This window comes from Protopterus annectens, chromosome 2.part1, assembly GCF_019279795.1.
Source record: "Protopterus annectens isolate FY-2018-M chromosome 2.part1, PAN1.0, whole genome shotgun sequence".
Classification (NCBI taxonomy): Eukaryota; Metazoa; Chordata; order Ceratodontiformes; family Protopteridae; genus Protopterus; species Protopterus annectens.
The window spans coordinates 1,599,202,582-1,599,226,943 of NC_056729.1; the positions used below are offsets into that span (position 1 = coordinate 1,599,202,582).

General features: G+C 39.7%; 1 protein-coding gene across 1 annotated transcript in view; it reads right to left on the minus strand.

Moving 5' to 3' along the window:
• Positions 1 to 24,362, minus strand: part of PHC2 (polyhomeotic homolog 2) — a 2,832,203-nt gene that overhangs the window by 1,738,755 nt on the left and 1,069,086 nt on the right. The window contains exon 5 of the mRNA XM_044063043.1: positions 19,522 to 19,580. The gene's annotated coding sequence lies outside the window, so the exon portion shown is untranslated. The remainder of the gene's footprint in view (positions 1 to 19,521; positions 19,581 to 24,362) is intronic.

Genomic DNA, 24,362 nt, shown 5'->3' on the forward strand with positions numbered 1-24,362 from the left:
CAAATTACAAAGTGTTATTATATAATAATATATACTATAGTATAAACATGAGGTCTCCTTTATATAAATTATGCAGTTAGGTTTCACTGTTACTATGCTCAAAACCAACATTGCAATGTAATGGCTTAGTACAAACTAAGCCAATAAACAGCATACATTAGATATGAAGATTTTACTTGGGTACAACACAATGATAGTGTTTTTATTCAGATGCAGTGTAGCATAAGGGGGGGTGCTGCTTGAGACATTGGTAACTCGGGTGGGTGTAAAAGATCCCACAGCACGTACTGAAAAAGAATAATGAAGGTTCCCCTGCGTCCAGGCAAAACGTTCCCCTAATCAGTAAGAATACCACGTTGGGCCTCCTCTGAAAACATGCCTTTGGCCTAGCGGAACTAACCCAGTCAACAAAGTGTAAATAAATAATCTGTATACATTTTATTTATTTAACATTTGTTTTCTGGGAAAGTCCGACTTGGAACAAAGCCAATTTTCAGCGGAGGCCCGGGGAAAAACGCTCCAGATGCATATCTTTGTAATGTGGGATGAAACCAGAGTACCCAGAGAAAACCCACATGAACGCAGGAAGGACATGCAGACTCCACACAGAAGGCACTGCAGCACAGAATTGAGGCGGAGAACCTCTTGTTGTGAGGCGACAACATTACAGCTGCACCATCCAAAAATGATATCTAATCTGGATTGTTCATGAAATATTTAATCCTATGCTTTATCTGAAGAGAACTGGGTTTTAATTATCACTATACTAGATACATAATGAGTACTACATTCATCAATTCTGCCTGTTACTTATGCTGTTGTTGGTAATAAGCTGCAAAGAGCCACTCAAAAAAGTTAAGGGAAAAAAGAAATATTCTACATACCTAACCTTTAGTAGGGTACACAGACTGCTATATTCTGCATTCAGAATAGTAGGCAACTAGGAATGTAGAAGCCACTATACCAGCTGTCAATTTTCTATTACCTGTGTATTTTTCTACTGATATTTTAAACTGCTCAAGTGAATTACTTAACAGTGTATACAGTCCCTTAGTGCAACTACAGACTGGGTGATAAATTTATCTTGCTTCATTGAGTGAGATTTATGTGCAGCTCAAAATCCACCTTTGTGTACCTGTTATCACATGGAGATGGGTATTGCAATTAAGGAATCAGTACGAATGATTAGTGTAACACTTACAGCCTAAACACGTCTCTCTCCTTAATTAATCGGAGTGAATTGCTAAACAGAGGTAACATTCTCAATCTCTGTGTAGAAGTTGTTTTGACAGTGGGAATTTTGTGCATAAAATTGAACAGAACCAACTCCCTATGACAGTAAGAGCACAAAACAGAATTGTATTCAACAAGGTGTCCAATTACACATTTAAAAGACTCCACCTTAAAACAAGGTCATGACATGAAACAGTTTTTGGACAAGACATCATTTTTAGAGCACTACCTTTAACTCTGTGAGGCATGGTCTTAAGGACATGTTGCTGTTAATAGTAATCCCCTAAATGTTTCCCACACCCTGCTTTCAAAAAAGGATAGGCAGCTAGACTTAATGGTCATACAATTGTTGGAGGCCCAAAATACAAACTACATTTGTTGAGCTTGAACTGAACTTTCTGGTCCATGTATTTCTTTAACTCAGAAATTGGTCTATCATATCAAAATCTTTTTGTAATGTTAATAGCGCAACTCGGCACGTAAAAATCTACTGCCAATCATTAGCTGACCGGAGTTCCGCTGTGGCGACCCCTAACCGGGAAAAGCTGAAAGACACAACAAAAATAGCGCTCCCACCTTGTAATTGTCTGCATACATAGGACAACCATCTACCACTACATTTTGGAAAAACAGAAGAGGAGTACTTAAATAAGACAGGACCTACCACAGAACTTTGTTGTACTCCAGAGGAAATGGTAGCTCATATGCATATGAGTGACCTAAAGAAGTGACTCTGTTTTCAGTCTACAAGGCAGTTTTCTATTCACCATGTTATGTATAGTTTAAAATACCAGATGTGTACAGAATATTTACCATGTTAACATGTAATAGTAGCAAATGCCTTAGTTAGCCCAAAGCCAAACTAGTTAGCTTACAGAAATCAATCAGGCTGGTAAAAGTGTGTCTGCTAGCCTGAAGTCCTTGCTGGTATATGTCCATTAAAGATGAGTACAAAACACTGCTGTTCAGAATGTTAACTACAACTACTTATAACATTTCCCCTAGAATACATGTAAAATCTATGGACCTAGAGCTCTGTAAAAATTCACAGGCAGCTCCTTTGGAAATTGGTACCACTGCGGCAAATTTTCAGTCTTATGGAACTAAACCTGTCCTTAGGAGGGAATTAAATAAAGCCATTAGAAGGTTAACAAAGACTACTCCAAGTTGAGACATTAAATGTCCCAGCAACTGATCAAGATCCATGCTGTGTATACTCCTTACTCATTCCAATAATTTTCTTTTTTTTTTTTACTGTAGAACTAGGGATTATAGACAAACATCCACTATACACTGATGCTATAATAAAGTAAAGTCAGAGAAGAATAAGCATCTGTCATCCAAAGTTCTACAGTATCCTAATTGCTTTTGCTTGATTGATTTAGATATATAATATTTGCTGGCTTCCGATCTGTGCTGAAAGTGCTATTTTTCTCTGCTGAAAGTGCTATTTTTCCCCCACCCTTATTCCTGCTGTGTTAAATACTGGCCAAACAACTTGTGTGTTTTATCTGATTGTCTCAAGGCTTGCTAGTATAATTAATATTCCCTGTTTGTTACCTCTGCATTCATTGCTTGAATCTAAATGAGTTCTGACTGAGAGTGCTACTGAAACAAAACGAAATATAAATTGATAAGTATATTTTTTGCCACTTCTTTCCAAAGTTCTACAGTATCCTAATTGCTTTTGCTTGATTTAGATATATAATATTTGCTGGCTTCTGATCTGTGCTGAAAGTACTATTTTTCTGTGCTGGAAGTGCTATTTTTCCCCCACCCTTATTCCTGCTGTATTAAATTTGTTCCCCACCCTGCTCTCCCTATTGGTGTCTTCTTTTTATACTTGGTGGCTTTGCAATTGCCCGCCCCTACTGTATTTTTGATCTGTGACACTCCTCCCAGTCTAGTGTCTTTAGCTCATTCTACCTAATACAGACAGAAAAAAAATTGCACTTTATTCATCTGCTTTTACTGTATTTGTGTTTCTTCCTACTTTATTACTTATTTTGCTCTTGCTGCCTGTCCTTAAAAGTACTTAATAGCATTTATTCTGCTGCATTTATTACTGCTTGTTAGTAGCCGATTAAATTGTAACTGTTATTCTAAACCTTTGGATTACGCACTTGGGCTTCAGACCAGTTGTTTCACATTAAGAAGGTTTGTGGTCTGCACTGTTGTGGCAGGATTGGTAGCTTACATCCTTCTAAGTTGGGAGTTGCTGACTGAAGGCTTAGTATCTGTTATTCTAAAGTGTATTAGTTCTGGTTTAAGCACTTGGGCTTTGGGCCAGTTTTTTTACATTAAGAAGGTGTGGTCTGCACTCTTGTGAGAGGCTGGATTATGCCCTTCTGAGCTGGGAATTTCTGGTCACAGGCTTATTGTGCCTGGTTATTTGAACTGTTTCTTTCTGAAATTGGTGCACCTTGTTGCTGTAGCACAGACCAGACTGAGGCCTGCTGAATCTAGCTTTGTTTGTATAACTTGAGCACTGATCCAGGCCATCTTTTTTTGGAGAAGGTTCCCCTGCACCCTAGCAGCAGGAATGTTCAGTTAGAACTTGTCTGATTGAAGACTGCTGGAACAGGGCTCAGTTTTTCTGGTTAATTGGGTAACTTGTTTAAATCAATTTGTTCGTTTTTTATTGTTATTTATATATATATATATATATATATATATATATATATATATATATATATATATATATATATATATATATATATATATATATATATATATATATATATATATATATTGCACTTTATTCATCTGCTTTTACTGTATTTGTGTTTCTTCCTACTTTATTACTAGGGGCATTGACTACAACTTTGATCTGAGATATATAACAATAAATATCCTTTTCTGTGCATTTTTTATTGTATCTGCTTTATTTTCTGAAAAAAAATATATATATACTTGTTTCCCGCCTTTCTAAGCTAGTATAGTCCAGTTTTCAGGTTAAGTGCTGAATTTAGGGCTGTGTTACAAATCTCTGTGTTTGCCCATACCTTACCTGGATAGATGGAAGTTTCTCTGTTCACCTGTGAGAGAGGGGAGCTTTGAGCAGCCTATCTGTCCCTGGTGGAGTGGTTTCAGCCCAGAAATTAGTAGTTTATTGGCAATTTTGGGCTAATTTCTATCTCTTTCACTTCCCTGCTATAAATACCGCATTTGCCCGGTTTTGCGCACCGGGCAGCGCTTGTTACCTAGGGTATAACTATTCCCATCTCCACAAAGTCTCCTCTTCAGTTTTTCTCTTGGAACCTGACAAACATTCAACTTAAGCACTCAAGTCATTCATTTCTCAGCCCGGCACTTGTTCAATAAACCGTAGCACTAGACCCCCTATACTGTACAGAAGGACAAGGCTCTCTGTTCGACCTTACCAGCCATTCAGTAAAACAGTTCACTGTACCTATCCAGGCATGTCCAAAGGGCAGTTTCAGGTGTACTCTGCAGTCCAACTGGTGAATCTGGGCATTTTGAGTCAATGTTACAACTGCCTCATGTACACAGACAACCCTCTCCTAAGTAGACCAAACACTAATACATGCAAGAGATGCAATTATACAGCCAAACTGGAGGCTAAGCTCTCTCAACCCAAGGCTGGATCAGACAGTCAAGAGGAGAAGGGAAATACTTGCATCACACCACCAGTCTCACATAGACCCATTAAACCAGCACTGGCAAAAAACACACATAAATACACGAAAACATACTCGGAGGCTCTAAATAAAAATCTGTAAAAGCAACAGAGCCCTCCAAAGCAGACATCCAGGCAACCTCCACCCCCCAACACAAACCATGAAACACATACTTCACAAAACCAGTGTGCCATGCAATCACAGCCCTTAAGGCAAAATAACAAACCCAACATACTAGTAATAGGTGAATCTACAGTCAGGCATACTGACGTCCCACTCACTAGTCTGAATAAGGAGAAGGTTACTGTTAGCTGCCTGTCAGGTGCCAGGATCCGACACATAACACAAGCACTCAGGTCACACCAGAACAAATACAAATATGACTCTGTCATTGTCCATGTTGGTGTGAATGACCTGAGCCATACCTCCCTGGACTACATGAAAAAAGACATGGAGGAGCTCTCTGAGCATGTAGCCCAGGCCGGTATGACCCTGACCCTGAGTAGCATCCTGCCCTCACCAAGAATGATACTATGGAATAGAGAAAAAAATTATCAGTTTCAACAGTTGGCTAAGCTTCTGGTGTCATTCAAAGGGGATACAGTGTCTGTCAGCCTGGGATGACATGCTCGACAAGCCACACTGCTTCGCTAGAGATGGCTTGCACCTGTCACCCTTAGGCTTTCGAATACTGGACAAGGCTCTTGCCACCCCCATAGTGCCTGTTTTAGGCAAGGCTAAAAAGACAAACCCACCACCATAAACAGCACAAGTAACAAAAAACTGAGGGTAATACTACTCAGTGCCAGAAGTCTAAACCTCAAAATGCATGCACTCGAGACACTCCTCAGGATGGAGAAATTTGATATATGTGCAGTAACAGAAACCTGGTTTAAGGCTCCAGAGAGCACCCCAGCACTACCAGGTAACAACTCATACCATACATGTTGGCCAAAGAACCCGGACCGAAATATAAAAGGTGGGGGCGTATCCATATTCATCAAGGATACTCACACCTCCAGGTTAGTGACACAGCATGATGCTTCAGAGATCATCCACGGGCAAAACTGCAATTCAAATTGTAGCTTGCTACAGATCACCCACCATGTCCCAGGACCCACATTCTGCATTTCTGGAAACACTGGGAAATATAAAGGTCCTACCAAACACGCTAATATTGGGTGATTTCAATTACCCAAACATTAACTGGGAGAACTACTCAAGTACTAACTCCCTTGCCCAACATTTCCTAGAATTTATAAACTCAAGTGCCCAGGATCAACAGAGGTGATGACATATTGGACCTGGTCATCACCAACATGGGTGACTGGTGCTCCATACCGGAGGTCAACCCCTTGCTGGTTAGATCTGACCATAAACAAATCACTTTGGATATCCACATTCCGCCCCCACCCCCGGACAAGGAAACCACCGTGAAAAGCTTTTCAAAAGCAAACTTCACGTTACTTAAGACCGAGGTGGAAAGTTTCAAAGCCCCCATGCTAAAGGATAATGCTGTCCAAGCTGCAAAATCCTTTACTAATGCATTCTACGGGCACCTACAAGAATGCATGGATTGTGCTATCCCAAGCAAAACCAAGACTCACTCTTCAAGAAAATGAAACCAGTCTGGTGGACTCCTGCCATAAACAAGCTTTACAATAGAAGGAGGAAACTAGTACAGAAAAGAGTAAAATCCCAAGAAGGGAAGACATCCCTGATCAGTATCAGCAAGAAACTAAGATCCCTCATAAAATCATCAAAGGCGAGCTTCGAAAGAAAAATTGCCAAGGACTCCAAAGATAACCACAAGGCATTCTTTAGCTATGTCAAGAATCTAAGTGGCAATGCTCAGATCTGCTCAGAGTTAGTGCAGAATGGCACAAAATACACTGAACCGACCGATATTGCCAACATCCTGGCAGACAGGATCAGCACAAACTTCACCCCCCCCTCTCACCCCCAAAAGGGCCCATATCCATACCAGAAGAATGTAGAGCCCCTGAAATCACAGACACTCAGGTTAAAACAGCCCTCTCCAAAGCAAAAAACACAGCATCAATGGGACCGGATGGTGTCCCCGGCTGTGTCCTACACGAGCTCAAAGACGAACTAACCCCTTGCCTAAACACACTGTTCAAACTCAGCCTCTCCACAGGCTACATACCCACAGAGTGGCATACAGCAACGGTTATTCCGCTCCACAAAGGTGGAGCCACAATAGACCCCTGGAACTATCGCCCTATAAGCCTGACTAGCTTGGTCTGCAAGGCTATGGAGTGCATCATCATGGAACTCATTAAGAGAGACATTGGGAACCTCCAAACATTGGACCCTACCCAGTTCAGCTTTGTTAAGGGAAGATCATGCCTCCTAAACCTGCTGGACTTCTTTGAGACAGTTACCAAGGCTATAGAGGGAAAGGTGGTACACACAGCCTACCTAGACCTCACAAAGGCCTTCAACACCATTCCCCATTCTGGTATTATAGACAGGCTCACCAGCCTGAACATAAACCCCTACGTCACAAGATGGGTTGTTAACTGGCTCATGGACAGAACCCACATGTTAAGAATTGCAGGAGCTAGGTCTGACTCTAAACCGGTTACAAGTGGCATTCCCCAGGACTTAGTCCTAGGACCCCTCCGGTTCGGCATATACTTCTCGGAGGTACAGGCAAGCACAGGAGGACTATGGCTGACCAAGTTCACAGACGACTGCAAACTAGAGGCTATACTTGACTCTCTGGCTGACACAGACATCCTCCAAAAGAGTCTCACTGAGACAGATACCTGGTGTCAAAATCATGGCCTCAAGCCAAATGCCAAAATGTGCATAGTCATTCCCTTTGGAAAAAACAAAGTACCCACAAACTACCACATAGGTGGTAGTCCCCTAAATATGGAAGATGTAATAAGGGATCTGGGGACCCAAGTAGATAGTAATCTCTCCTTTGATAATCACATTGCCAAAGTGGTTAGAAAATCCTTCTGTGTGGCCTACATTATCACAAAAGGGTTCGCATCCAGATCAAAAGAGGTCATTGTGCCTCTCTACTCATCACTCATCAGACCCATCATAGAGTACAACACCCCACTTGGGATGCACCTTACAAGACACCTGCAACAGCTGGAAAGACCACAGAAGTACCTCATGAGGATCACTGGCCTCCAACAGATGCCCTATACAGCTCAACTGAAGAGACTCCAGCTGTACTTGGTTGCATACCGCCTACTCAGAGGTGATCTCTGCCTGACATACAAGGCCATGTCCAACCCAGAATTGATGGACATGCTCCACCTAAAGAAAACCTTATCCCCTCGAGCCACACGCTCTAGGGATCTAAACTTCACCACAACAATAAATAGGATGTGCTGGAGGGATAGATTCCTGTCCCAGAGACTTCCCATGCTTTGGAACAAGATTCCAATCTACATTAGGCAGAGCTCCTCACTAACACTCCAAGAGAAACCTTGATGAGTGGATGGGAAACAGAAAGTTTACCCCGAGTATCACTTCAGTGGCTCTGCTGGACAGAGACACAGGAAACTAATCAAAGGGGGTGGCGAAAGCCAACACATTCTGGCTAGGCTTATAAATGCCTTTGGGCAGATAGCCTAGTACCTACCTATGAACCTATAATGGACATAAAATGATCACTAAATATACCATCCATTTTCAAAAGGTCACTCATTCACCTCTTACCATCTTGTAAAGGATCTCCTGGCAAAATTTCGCCCACCTTGGAATTCATATGTTTACAACAGTTTTTATATTATTAGGTAATAGAATTAATACGAATAAAGACATAATACTAGGAAAGTGATTATGGGGACCATAAGATGCCTAGCCATATGCACCTGTATGCAGATGCATTTAAAATTTATTGCCATCCTTTTCCAGTGCTTAATAAGTGGTCACCTCCCGACTGTTCATAGGTAGTCCTGCACATTCTTAACAAATCTTTAATTTTCCTAGATACAGAGTTCACTCGATGACAGATACATAACATTTATGTGCCTTGTATAAAATCTCTTTTTACCCAGCTTTTCCAATTCTCTGCTCTACTCTGGTGGATTCTGATTGTTAGTTTGGTTCTTGATTTTACATAAGAAATGTGTACTTCTATACACACATACTTTTCAGCTGTTCCACACACCTTCTCCAGAGTTTTTAGAATTTACTATTATCCACTCTATCTTTCTAATTCTGTTTTGCAAAGTATCAAAATTTAAGTTAAAATAATCATATGCAGTTATATTGCATTTGTGTTAACTCATTAAATCCGAGTGATGCCTCCAGGTGCATCTGCAGTTAACACCTTATGACGCCTCTAGACACCAAATATTGCTTGTTCATATCTGCATTAATAATTCCAAAACCATGCTATGTACAAGGTTTTAAAAGGTTTCATCTTAAAGCTTATTCAGTGGAAAACACAACTGCATTAATATTTTACCTCTGTCTAGTGCATGTAAATAGATATTAACTGTTGTGTTTATTATATTAATTTCTATAGATATCATTTTCACATTCTTCTAAATATCTCAACAACCAAGTGTGTTTTACTTGAGTGGTTGCTGAGATATTGTAAGTTGTTTACAAAATATTATAAATGTAATAGTTACCATATTTACTTCTTCTTCTTTTGGCTTTTCCTGGTTAGGGGTCGCCACAGCGGATCACTTGCCCGCTCATGATTGGCAGTGGAGTTTTATGGTGTCGAGTTGCCAGCCTGGTGCACAACCTTCCACAGAAGGCATACACACACATGCACTCACGCGTAGGGCCAATTTAGAGTATCCAGTCCACCTACAGCATGTCTTTGGCATGTGGGAGGAAACTGGAGCACCAGTAGAAAACCCACGCGACCACAGGGAGGACATGCAGACTATTCTCCATTCTTATAATTTAACTCTCGGACATCCACTTCTCACTATATTTACCTATCTTTTAGACCCAATTTTACCCCACATTTTACCATATATTTCTCAACTGCACAGTTTACAATCTCCTTTTAAACTTACCCTAATAGTCAGCACTCCACTGATTGTTTTCCCTGAATTTAGTCCTTCTTTGGCTTACTGCTAGAAACACAGCATGGACATCCTGGAGAGCCACCAAATCCCCACAAGCCCACATTACATTCAAACAAATGAGAAATGAAGCAAAAAGGTCTATTGTGTTTGACAACCAAAACTACTACTTCAATTTACAGCAAAAGCACCAAAATCAGCCTCAAAAATTCTGGTCGGGTCTGAATATACTACTCCACCCAGGTAAATCCTCTACCCCCCACCCCCTCAGCTACCCTACAACTACCCCCTAAATTTGTTGCTAATACCTTTAACACTTTCTTCACTGAAACTGTCAAGTCCCTAGCTAGTAATCTATCTCCCTCCTCCTCTACTACAATCTCACCCACTCAGATAAATATCCCCCCCTTCAAATTTGATCCTATCCCCACAGACTATATCAAATCCCTACTCAAGAAATTAAAACCCACCACCCTGGCAGCTGACCTACTTCCCGCAGAGTTTCTACAAAAGGCTGTTAATGTAATAGCTTATCTTATCTCCATCTTAATCAATCATACTATCCATAAATCCTACATCCCCTCCATCTGGAAAATCGCTCATATTATTCCACTTCATAAAGGAGGAAACTCCACTGAACTCTCTAATTACAGACCTATAGCCAAACTATCTTCCTTAGCCAAAATAATGGAGAAATGCATACAGAAGCAACTTTTAACCCACCTTACTCAGAATACTCTCCTAGCCCCATCTCAGCATGGTTTCAGACCAGACCATAGTACAACCACCACCCATTTCTCCTTTTCTCAAACAATAAATCATAACCGTAATCAGAATCTGCTCTCCTCTGCCCTCTTTATCGATCTATCAAAAGCATTCAATATGGTTAAATCACCACCTACTCCTAGGCTGTCTAAAATCACTGTCCTCAGATAACCCAGTAATCGACTGGTTCCACTCTTACCTGCACGGCAGACAACAAGCTGTTATGTGGAAAGACAATCTATCCCCCATTTTACCTGTCACCCTTGGAGTTCCCCAAGGTTCTATCCTGGGTCCCCTCCTTTTCTCTATATTCATTAATGACCTACCCAAAGTTATCCCACATGCAACTTGTACACAGTATGCAGATGACTCTACACTTATCTGCTCTGCCTCCACTCCCACAGAATTACAATCCCTATCCCAAATCACCTCCAACAAAGTAGAGAACTGGCTCAATAATCGTCATCTCTTATTGAACCCAAACAAAACCAAACTACTACTTTCATCCCAATCACCAATAATTACAGTCTCTTCTAACAATGGCACCATAATTGCTCCTGAACCTTGCACTAAACTACTGGGGATAATCATTGATAATAATCTGAAGTACGATACCCATATAGACAAAACCATAAAAACAGTAAACAAAAAAATAGGCTCCATGTATAGGATTAAGAAATTCTTAACCCCAACTGCCAGAACTGCCATAGCTCGCACACATCTTCTGTCATTCCTTCTCTATGCCTCACCCATCCTCACAAATCTAACCAAATCAAACCTTAACAAAATCACCAGCTGCTATAACAATATAGCTAGATTTGCCATAGGCTCAGCCTACAGAACCCACCACTGTCAAAATCTTCACAAATTAGGCTGGCTAGAACTACTCAATCAAATATACTATAACCAACTTGTAGTTAATCATAAAATCTTCTACCAACCTACCAGTACCCCTATTCTGACTAATATTATTACCCCTTACAGCAAACTAGCATCCCTCCGCTCATCCAACAGAATGCTAGTACAAGCTACCAAAGCCAACAACTCAGCTGGAGATTCCTTATTCTCCAACTCTGCTGGAAAAAAATGGAACTCACTTCCTGCTGAACTAACCGCCACATGCTCCTTGCCCCATTTCAAAATATCCCTAAAGATGTACATGAACAGTGACTGGCTATGTCAATGTCTAAACCCTGACTAACCCAAACAATAATCAGAAGAGGTAAGATAAACAATAGCCGTGCCCATGTCTAAACCCAGACTAACCCGACTTATACCAAGAGAAAAGTAAGCCAAACATAGCTCACAGAGGTGATTACCCTTTTATTTTCTTCCCACACCCTCACTATATACATTTCTCTACACCATTAGAATTCTCTTATTCCATTATCAGGAAGATAACTTATTATTCTGCCCATACTAAATAAATTCCTTCTTACCTAACCACCTTTCTCTTAACTATCATGCTTACCTTCTACCTGAAAATCCTTTTTCTTTTATACACACTTCTAATATGTGATTATCTCTGTATACTTATTCCATTAACTAACAATGTTTTATTCTTATCTAAATGTAACCTTGACTTTAAATTGTCACTGATTTTGTTAAATGTTTTTAGATTTCTCTGTAACCTCAACTTTAAGTGTCACTTAATTTCAATGTGGAGCTTTTCTCCCCAGGCCTCTGCTGAAAATGGATATGTATCCAGTCCGACTTTCCTGGTTAACAAATGTAAAATAAATAATAAAATAAATAAATAAATACCCCAGCCAAGGATCAAACCGGAGAACCTCTTGCTGTGAGGCGGCAATGCTAACCGCTGCACTACCGCAAATTCGGTTTAAGACATAGAACCTAAAGAATACTACCACTATAAAACTAGTATGTGCTGAAGAGTTTGCTATTTATAATTCTTTCATATTCCCTATCATTCCAGACATATGAATATTTGTTTGAAATTTGAGGGCATAATTTGATTTTGTCAAAAGGCTTGGGCACCGCCCATTGGAAGTTACAGTGCAAACTTCCTGAGCTCCATTGGAGTGAATGAGTTAATAACAGTGCAATTCAGAGACAGATTTATGGCTATATAATCAGAATTGCCCAGGGATTCAAAATCCCTTGTAAAATTATGTATTTAGTTATTTATTTATTGCATTTGTTTACTGAGAATGTCCACTGGGCCTAGGTGAGCCCATTTTCAGTGGAGGCCTGGGGAGAAAAGCTCCACATATATTATTACCAAAACATACAAGAAAAATAAGACACAATATACACTAAAATACAGTTACAATAGAGCAAAATATCAGAAATGAACACTAGTACAAAGTACATACAGACACACTGCAGTGAAGATGATATGATCTGAACAGTTCAAGTATTATATACATTTTTATACACTTGTACATTGTGTAAAATCATTAACATTGATGATGGAGTTGTATGACTAAATGTTATTGGTTTGTAGGTGTTAGTAGATGACATTTAGCAGGCAGAGTAAGAGCTCATGCAGTAGAGATAATGAAATCAGTTCTATTAGCAAATTATGTCTAAAGTATTACTTTTCCAAGTTGGAAAAGTAACAATTTGAACAAAGTTGGTCTCTGATACTAGTTATGACTCCATGACACCTAAAAAGGTATGGATGTCCCAATATATTCTAAAATCGCCAAATAACAAAATAGCTTCATTAGCTATATTAGATTTATAGGACATCAGACTTCCAAAAACTGAATGTGGACCTTAATGGTCATATTTGTGGTCCATTAGCAAAGAATCATATGTATTACAAAAGGCCTTATCAAACTTGATAGTTCAGCCACTAAGATATAATTTTCACTGTTGCAATGAATGGATCTACACGAAGAGAATGACGCAAGAACATTAGGACATCCCCACCCTTTCTTCCCTGTTGTGCATACATCAACTCAGTTAACAGAATTAAAGCCTCAAGCTCAACGTTTTTATTTACCAAGCATTACCATCAGTACAGTAAATTTTTATAGTGCTATAAGACAGAGATTAACGTGACTTAGCTATATGTACTTCTTAATGACAGGCTTCTAGGAAAAAGACTGAAGAGGAAAGATCAGAATAAGACTGACACAACTGCAGTGTTAAAAAGACAGCATAACTTTTCTTCCTAAGTCCTTTTTATTGGTAATTTTATGTTTAAAATATAACTGTTCATTCCCATCAGGGTGCATATACAATGTCAAGAACAATACAGAGTGACAGCTTTGTTTGTGACACACTAGCAGTGAACACTCTGTGAAATCACTAATGAAACCAGGCTTTGCAGAGGGCTGACATGGTGGCACCCCTGGGATTTCTTCTTTTGCTAAGATCCAGTGATTTGGGAGGTTGGTATACATAACTAGTTGGTATTATGAAGGGTGTAAAGGGGCTTCCTCCTGCAAATACACTGTGTAATATTTTTAAGCCTGATGTCTCTTCACTGTTGAATGTTTGCAATGTTATGATCATACTTGTGAGCAATGATGACAAACAGCTGTACTTTTATTAGGAAGCTACAATGCAATTACAAATATATACATTAACCATAATACCTACCCAACTTTCAAATGGAAAAATCAACCCATACATGAGAATCCATGGGGAGCTGATCAAAACAACCTTGTTACAATCAGCATGCAAAATCCATATATAGCCCAACCAAAGCCTCAATACTGAAAGTGCAAGACATAATTTTGCAATTTACAACACTTCAAAAAAGTAACTGTGATGCATTCAAGAAACAGAGAATTTCAAAACAGAATCTTACACCTTTATACCATTTTTTTTTGCACAGAACGGGGTCTACACTCCTGATATTTGGCACTGCACCCTCAAGTAAGGGAATAATCCCACTGTGGTCCCCCAATTCACACTTTTAGTTGTGCTGTTCTGAGGATTGCAGTAATTTCAATGAGTACCTCCCCACACGTACACCTATAGAGTGACGACTGGGACATAACCAATTACTTACTTCCCCTTTGTCAGGCAGCACTCTGCCTAGTCTAATTATTACTGTCCTCATTTCCCCCATAAAGTTAGCAATTATCGCAGACCCCATGCATCCACCACCTGTCATGGAAATGGACCCTACCTTTATAATGATCTTCTCCTTCACCCTCAATTTCCACACCAAGAATTCTTACTAGTACCACCACCAAACACACACACATACCTTTGCTGCATTCACACAAATTAAGGAACAGGTGAGGAAATAATGTATGCCCTATTTTAATGGGTTCTCCTATCACTTTCTGTGACATCCCCCTTCTGGGCCAGTAATCAAGAAGCCTGAATCCTCACCACTGACACTGGAGAGGGACGTTCACTTAGAGCAAAAGTAGATACAGTATTTCCAGATGCAGCTCACTGCATCAGGCACAATTTCCCTTAGCAGCACACAGGGAATACACTCATTCTGGGGGCTGGGTCCCTCTCTCTCTCTCTCTCTCTCTCTCTCCAGGCCCGCAGTAAGACTCTCCACTGGCAAAGCTGTAAATTTGAGTGCTCAGCCAAGTGTCCAAGCCAAGTCCAAGCCAAGTCCTCCAACACCCACTCTGTGTCCCTGCTCCAAGTAGGTGACACACACACACACTCTTTGAAATTTGATTTGCACACACACACACACACACACACACACACACACACACACACACACACACACACACACACACACACACACACACACACACACACACACACACACACACACCTGGGAAAAGTTGGCACAGCTTTACTCACTCTGATACCCTTTTCACATACTATAAGGTAGTTACTGCCACCAGACACTCCAAAACCAGCTACTCTAAGGCTCTTACAAGGGTACCCAATTATACTGAGTAAAATTAATATTAATACAAATGGTAGTGTTTGACTAATGTGGCAAGGCTCTCAGGAGTAACCCCAGTGTCACCAAATAAATATAAGTACTCTGAAATGTAAAAATATTCTCTAAAAGAAGAGTCATGATCAAAAGTTTAAATATAGTTAATAATAAATAATAAAAGAACATTAAAATATTAAATATCTATTTACAATAAACACCAGAGTTTCAATCACATGAAATATTAAAATAACACAGATGAATAGATTCACACAGATACAAAAAAACAGTACTTAACTAATCTCACAATTTTTTTTCTGACTGATCTAAAGAATTACTTGTTTCCTTGGTTACTTACTTAAAGCAAGGCAAGATGAAGTAGGTGAGTAATCCTTCTATGTCAGGTTTGAAAAACAGACTGCCCTGAGACTTCAGTCTCATCTAGTATTAAACATCATTTTAGTCCTGGATTACAGAATGACATCACACACATCTGGTCATCTGACTTCAGGTTCCCATACTACCCCCTTCACTAACAACTGAACCAGAATCGAGTACATGTGTCAATAATACACACACACAGAGCTTTGCTAAAATCAGTTGCAGCTTCTAGAAGTCATAAAACAATTTCAAACTTCCACCCTTCCAGAGTAGCATTTAATTCACTTCCAAGGATAATACAAAAGGTTTTCTAGTACAAACTTTTTATCTCTGGCTGCATTGAGACCTGTGAGATGCAACCTTTATGGTTTATACCAAGTAATTTAATTTCAAACTATTTTTAATTTAGGAGATATCAGACCACGGCTGATAAAATCATCAAACAATTTAATCCAAAAAAGGTGAGCACTTTCGCAGCCAAAGCTGCTTCATCAGACAATGCATTTCATCATATCCCCATTTCTTACACAAAGCTCCAACCAATCACATTTCTCAGTAAAAATCACTTCACTTATGCATATTAACTCTCTCATGCAAAAAAACATTTACAACTAAAACTTATTCAAATTCAGAGAAAACTAAATGAAAACACATTATATAATGTCACATAATTAAAAAAACATAGTTAGAGAACATAATATATAAACAGTTAACTATCTAATTAATGGTTTATTCAGCAGAACAGGTTTAATACTGATTTTATCATTTAAACATTTTCCCATATTTGCACGCATCCTGATTATCCATTCTAGTTCCTTTGTCTCACCTCTGTTCCTAATTGCCCTTCCTCTATTACCTATCCAGACTTTCCCCATCACCATGAACTTAAAGGTATGTGATACTCCCATATCCACAGTATGCCTAGCTAGGGCATTAGTGTCTGCCTTTCTGTATATATCATAAGCATGCTCTCTGACCCTGTCTCATAATCTGCGTGTGGTCATTCCTAACACAGGAGGAGGAACAAAGGGTACAGTATGCCAAATACACTATATCTGGTTTCTCCTATTCTTTTTATTTTGTGTTGCTGTTGTGTTGGGAGACCAGTTTACCTACACCACTTTACTTTTCTGCAGTATTTTTCAAGTTTAGTTGGACTGAGATTAACCTCTTCTCTTCCAGTATCCTCTGTTACAATGTATTCATTTTGATAGTTACCATATAGTCTGACATAGAGGTATACTTCTTTTACTGTCCAGCAGGACCCACTGTTGGGACATTTTTAGCACAAGCAACTTAACATATACATTTTCAACACTACCAGCTGTGCAAATCAGTTTGATATACAAATGACATATATAATTATTTACAAAATTATTTACAAAACTCCAGCTAGCTATGCTGGCATATGTTACATATTCATTTCCCTACTTTCTCTGGCATAGCTGGCACTACTTCACATCGTCACACTGACCAAGAGGTCTTAGCATTCTTGAAAAACTTACCCTACATTATAAGCCAATAATAAGTGTTTACCTTTCTACCTCATTTACAGCAGTTTTATGTTGGCAGCATTCAGTACACCTTCACAATTACAAAAGGTCTCAGTTAGTTTACTGTCTCATAAATAATTGCATTTAGCTGTTTAACGCCACTACTCATTTTCTGCCTTCATTTAGGTTCTGTATCTGTGGTAGGTCTCCCTTATTTGCACATTATAAATGAGTCTGAATTTCCTGCATTTCCAACTTAACCCCAAGGCCTTCTCCCAAATTGTATTTTCTCTCAAACCTTATATTCCCTACTTCAGCTCTCAAAGAATAATTTCTGTGAGGAAAAAAATGGAGAGTGCACAGCTAGAGTTTCCACATCAAAAGTCTGGAAATGTAATGCACGTTTATCTGAGTTTTCACAGTCTAACCTGGCCCGGCCTTGCCAGAAAACAAGTACAGCAGAAGTATTTCACGTATGTCAGATTTACCACACATCTTAATATCTCATCATACTTCCTGTTAAGTGAGTATTTAGACAGTCAACTCACAAAAGGAAGCACGTCCTATATCAGCTACCTCTCCTGTCAGGGGAACATGTTAGATTTGTAGTTTTATTATCGGAACATATGGTGAAATAAATGCCCTGAATCCAGTAAGACTTGTGCATTATCATTTCTGTGCATTCATTTTCTAATTACCTATATTATTCACTTCTGGGTTATGACAGAGCCAGTGCCTATACCAGTAGTCCATGGGTACAAGGCAGAGAAACTAATCCTGGACAGGATGCCAGTGTATCGCATGAAGGACACACATGAACGCACACACACACACACACACACACACACACACACACACACACACACACACACACACACACACACACACACACACACAGAAACAGATATGTAGGAGGAAACGGGGACACCTGGTGAAAACAAGAAACAAACAGTCCTTTAGGAATGAATGGTGCTGGTCAACCAAAACATACTATAAACTAAAATAAAACAGCACCAAAACATGGCAATAACCATAAAATAACACAGTATTGAAATGACAATTGATACTGCCTTTGCTATTTATTCTATTGGATTTGTGTAGTACATGTATGCCCCATTTGGGATGTACCTCACAAGACACTTCCAACAGCTGGAAAGACCACAAAAGTACCTCACCAAGAGGATTACTGTCCTCAAACATATGTCCTATGCAGTCCGACTGAAAAAACTGCGGCTGTACTCAGTGGCACATTGCTTACTCAGAGGCGATCTCTGCCTGACTTAAAAAGCCATGTCCAACTCAGAATTGATGGACATGCTCCACCTAAAGAAATCCAAGTCACTGCGAGCCACGCGCTCTAGTGAGCTAAACCTCTCCACAACAATAAATAGATCATGCTGGAGGGATAGATTCCTGTCACAGAGACTCCCCATGCTTTGGAAGAAAATTTCAAACTACATTAGGCAGAGCCCCTCACTAACACTCTTCAAGAGAAATCTTGACGAGTGGATGGGTAACACAAAATACACCCCTGGGATCACTTCATTGGCTCTGCTTGAGAGAGGATCAGTTAATTAATCAATGGAGTGGCGAAAGCTGGCACACTCTGGCCCTTGGGCAGATAGCCTAGTACCTACCTATGAGCCTATGTCTGATGAAGCACATTTATTGTATGAGCACTTACTTTTTACATTTTTTATTAAAACTGTGCTATTTTATGGTTATTTCCATGTTTTGGTGCTGTTTTATTTTATTTTATACTACACCTCGTGAAAACCCAGACAGACAGATGGAGGACATGCAAAATCTGCATAGAAGGAACCACCAACAAAAACTGAACTGGGGGACCAGGTGGTTTGAGGATGCAAAACTAACTGTTGTGCCCTAGGGTGTCATTTCTATGGAAAAAGATGAAAAGAAAAGCATAATAGTGCTAATACATTCTCTTATGATATTGTCTGCCTTGTGGGTCAATCCTATAGGAAACTGTACATCTGGGTTATCACAATAATTTTCCTTTTTCAGAAATGAAACTCCTAACAGAGATAACAATAACCCTTGCACATATGACTGCTGTTTACAAATTGCACTGAATTAAGCATACTTCTACAAATTCAGAGTAAAAGCACACATACCAGGGGAGCCCTCTGATTCCACTGTCAAATCAATGTATTCATGTAGGACCTGAAGGAACCTGTAAGAAAGAAGGTATCATTTATATCTTACACAAAAAGGATAGTTGTTTTAAAAAGAAGCTAATACGCCAGTCAGTCAGCATTTAGTAAAAATAAAACAAGTAACTATATACTGCCTTATGACATCCCAAGTCTACCATCCTGCCCACACCCCAAAGAAAAACAAACAGGTCAGGAGGCTGCTTCTTTTTATTCATACTGTCTGTGTTAGCATTCTTCCTTATCGTCAACAGATGTAATGCTCACCTCTTTTTTTAGGCAGTAGCCCCCTGCCTGTAGCATAATGCTGGTCACTAAGGCACTACAAGCAGTGACATATTCTTCAGTAGCAATAAGAGGCTTGTTACACTTAATAGATCTGAGGATACCCCCTGCTGATGAAACAGGAAGTCGTTTACTGGCTTCGGCTGGTCAGATGCTTATTTTTGCAAAAATATTTTAGGGTTACGATACATTGGCATTTGACATCTGTCTGAAGTGCATATCACATGATGCAGGCTTTAACAATTAATATCTACTATTTCAACAAGTCAAAATTAACAGGTTGGCAGCCCTTTCACTAGTTGGAAATGCACTACTGGGTCTTACATGCATGGACACTCACTAAGTGTGAGTACAGGATTCACTACTGGGTCTTATATGCATGGACACTCACTAAGTGTGAGTGCAGGATTCACTACTGGGTCTTATATGCATGGACACTCACTAAGTATGAGTATAGGATCCATTACTGGGTCTTATATGCATGGACACTCACTAAGTGTGAGTACAGGATTCACTACTGGGTCTTATATGCATGGACACTCACTAAGTATGAGTATAGGATCCATTACTGGGTCTTATATGCATGGACACTCACTAAGTGTGAGTACAGGATTCACTACTGGGTCTTATATGCATGGACACTCACTAAGTGTGAGTACAGGAGTCACTACTGGGTCTTATATGCAATGGACACTCACTAAGTGTGAGTACAGGATTCACTACTGGGTCTTATATGCAATGGACACTCACTAAGTGTGAGTACAGGATTCATTACTTGGTCTTATATGCATGGACACTCACTAAGTGTGAGTACAGGATTCACTACTGGGTCTTATATGCATGGACACTCACTAAGTATGAGTACAGGATCTACTGGAGTGGGAGAAAATGGCAAGTCAACAAAAGCATGATGGGAGGTGAGGAAGGTATAGTGCTACCCCAGCCATGATCTGCAAAGGCTCTGGGAAGACACTAGAGTACCAAAGAGTCAAGAAGTGGCAAAATGGCACTTGGTCATTCCACAACCAGGGATGGAAAAAAGCGAGACCCCTTCATTCATAAGAATTTTGTCAAAAAAATTAAAACACGTGCAGGACTTGGAGAAAAGGCATAATTGGGAGCCAATGACGATTTTATTTTGTAGGCTGTGTAGAGGTCCCTCTGGATGATTAAATCTTATGGTATGGACAGATATTTTATTCCATACTTTGATCCTGAAAATGTCAGAGGTTTAACCCATGAGAGGTGAACATTTTAGAGTCTTGCAGATACTACGTTGAATTGGTGAGTACACTGGAATGTTGCAGCAGGTTCACTCATCTACATAGCAGCCTTTATGAAATGTCCAGCAAGCACTTCCATTGGCACCATTTTCTTATTTTGCTGCTTCTTAGTGAAAGGTTTTGGTATTTATATCTGGAAATCAAGTCATACTTTTGTTTCCTGTGGTTTACACTGTACCTTAACTGGTTCTAAATGTATTTTTACATCTGTTTTGTATTCTACTGAATCTGAAAGTACATGGTGGTCTGTGTACACGTGAGTGTATGCATAAATGGTCTATATCTATATACGCACACAGACACACACGCACATGCATGCACACACACGTGCACACACATGTACAAACACACACACACACACACACACACACACACACACACACACACACACACACACACACACACACACAGGGGTTTTGTGCATCTGAGCAAATTTTCTGTAGGACAAAGGATTTTCCAGTGTCAGAACTGGTTAGCAAAGCATTCAAAGTCAAATTTAGGCTACGTGAGAGTAGGTAAGAATGCCAAAATATTTGTTTGTACTGAAAGCTTCGGCATTGGGTTTGAGTGTATATGTGTGTATGTGTTTGTGTGTCTGTGTATATCTGTCTGTTGTTTAGTGATACACATGTGAATGATGTGGTTCAAGGGGGCAAAGGAAGATTAATTAGATGCTATCAATCTATTATTATTATTATTATTATTATTATTATTATTATTAATAATTATTATTACTACACTTATTTTTGTTATCATTATTATTGTTAGTAGTATTATTATTACAGTCTACCAATGCAGTACAGAATATTAAGATTATGAGTTGCTAAATGGTTTAATTCCAAGATCCAGGGTTTGATTCCCTTCACCTTCATTTGCTTGCTATGCTTGGCCTGAATGACACTTCAGTAGATAGTATCCTGGGGCCACCTCTGAGGTTGTGCTTAGTGGGCTTATCTGGTTATCAGTTGAATACAAAACCTTCTTCTTCTGGAAAGCAAAATACTAATGAAACATACACATAAGAAATATAAAATGGATATTAGCTAGAAACAGGAATATCCATGGCATAGACACACACGTATTCAAATAAACAGCAGAACATAGAAAATATGGAATGCATTCACTTTGTGGAATGTTCATTTGTTTAATAGAGTGAAGTATTTGAAAATTTGGATTTGTGTACTTTTGAATGAATGCATGTATTATTTGGTGGTGAGCATGTCAAAAGTCTGGGGGGTATTGGTTGCAGAAGGTAAGCATTGTTTTGGGTTGTTAATGCTGAATGTTTTGGATATACTTAGAGTTATGGCATTGGGGTGGGACTGCATGTGCGTGAGGCTGCAGGGAGGTTAGGGTTAGAGTAATGGCTCAGTAAGGGAACAGATTTACCTTTGATTCATTAGCACCTACACTAAGTGTACACTGTTCTGAGTGAACAGACATCACAAGCATAACTCACACCTTCTTCCTCCTAATTTTAGTTTTCCTACCAATTCTCTTGCAGCCTTAAATATCAAAGGGGATTGATAAAGGTTACTACAAAGTGTAGACTACATGTACACTTAGTATAATCTTTCTGAGTGACTAGCGAGCACAAAAATGTGGTAGGGATGTTCTTGAACACAGGTCATGTACACAGCGCAGGCATTAATGAATCTGGCTTTTAGTGTTATGAGAGTACATACTGCTTGTTACATGCCTGAATATTTTGTGTAGTGATAGTGTTATGGAAAGGGTTTTTCTAAGCTAAAGAGTAAGGTTGAGGTTAGGGCCAGAGGCAGAAGTTAGGGTTTGCATGTATTAGTAAGACGGTGCAGGGAGACTATAGGTTAACAGAACTAGAAGCAGGCACAACTACTTTTTTATAACAGAAGGCAGTTAAAGAACAGGCAGTAATGAAGTTTAGACCACACTGCACCTTAGCTTTAAGAGACTTTAAAAGCTTGGAGATGTACTGTTTTATGGCCAGATGTCCATACTGCTCTCATGACTGCCAAGACTTAAGTAATCAGAAGGTAACGGGAAATGACTCAGACAGTACATGCCTAGAATTATTTGAGTTCTACATTTGTAAAAAAATACCTGCAGTTGAACAGCATGTAGCTTCCTTGGCAAATTCATCGAACCCACATTCCATAGTATAATACAGTGGAGGGGCTGGTGGTTCTACTGCTAATCCTGCTATTTTGTAATAAAACAAGCTTTGCTTCATTACACTGATCCATCCACAACCTCTTTTCCCATTTTTACACATGGGGTTGGGGTATCACATTGAGTGACAATCATCTAGAGCCAATGTTTACACAACCACATGGCTAACACGGATGTGGTAGTTCTTACACACCACACACCTATGGCCAATTTAGAGTGTCCAGTCTACCTACTGCATGTCTTTGGAATGTAGGAGGAAACCAGAGCAGCTGAAGGAAACTCACACAGACACAGAGAAGACATGTAGACTCCACACAGAAGGCACCCCAACTGAGAATTGAACCAGGAAACTTCTTGCTGTGAGGCAACAACACTATCCACTGCGCCAGTGTGCTGCCCAGTATAATGTCACCTCCGAAATAGAGAAAGGACAATAATTCAGCTGTTATGTACCACTTTACACAGTGTGAAGCACCACCTGGTGCCACATTTCCTATGACAGATCATGTTTCATATGACAGTTATTGACTAAGGTAATACCGCACATGTAGAGCTAAGTAAAACCCACATATTGCAATACAAGTCCACCTTAAATAAGCTAGCTTTTTGCAGGGGCTGTTTTAATTAGACTAACCCTCTTACTGCCAAAAACCTTGCCAATTAAAAGGAAAAGCAAGTTTTCTTACCTAGGTGCTCCTCTAGATAAGCAAGATGATTACACAGCACAATGTATATATAAAATAGCAGAAGAAGAGGGTAGTACACCATCACTAGCTCACCGCAACACACTAACGTTTCACATACTTACATAGAGATGAGTAAAAGAGCCAGAATCAACCCAATGAAAGAAAAGTACAGTCGTGTACACTTACCATAAATGTAGATGTTCCAGTGGATTCACTGTTGCAGTCGTCACATTTGGGTTATCTGCTTGCAGTAGCCCTCAGTTGGCCTGATTATCAAAGTTTTGGGTCCTGCATCGGTTGCTGTCGCCTCTTCCATGACATCAGGTAGTCAGGGGTATAAAGCATGCAGCTGATGCCATTACATCAGTTTTTCTTGCCCCAGCTGTCAGGTGCCCCC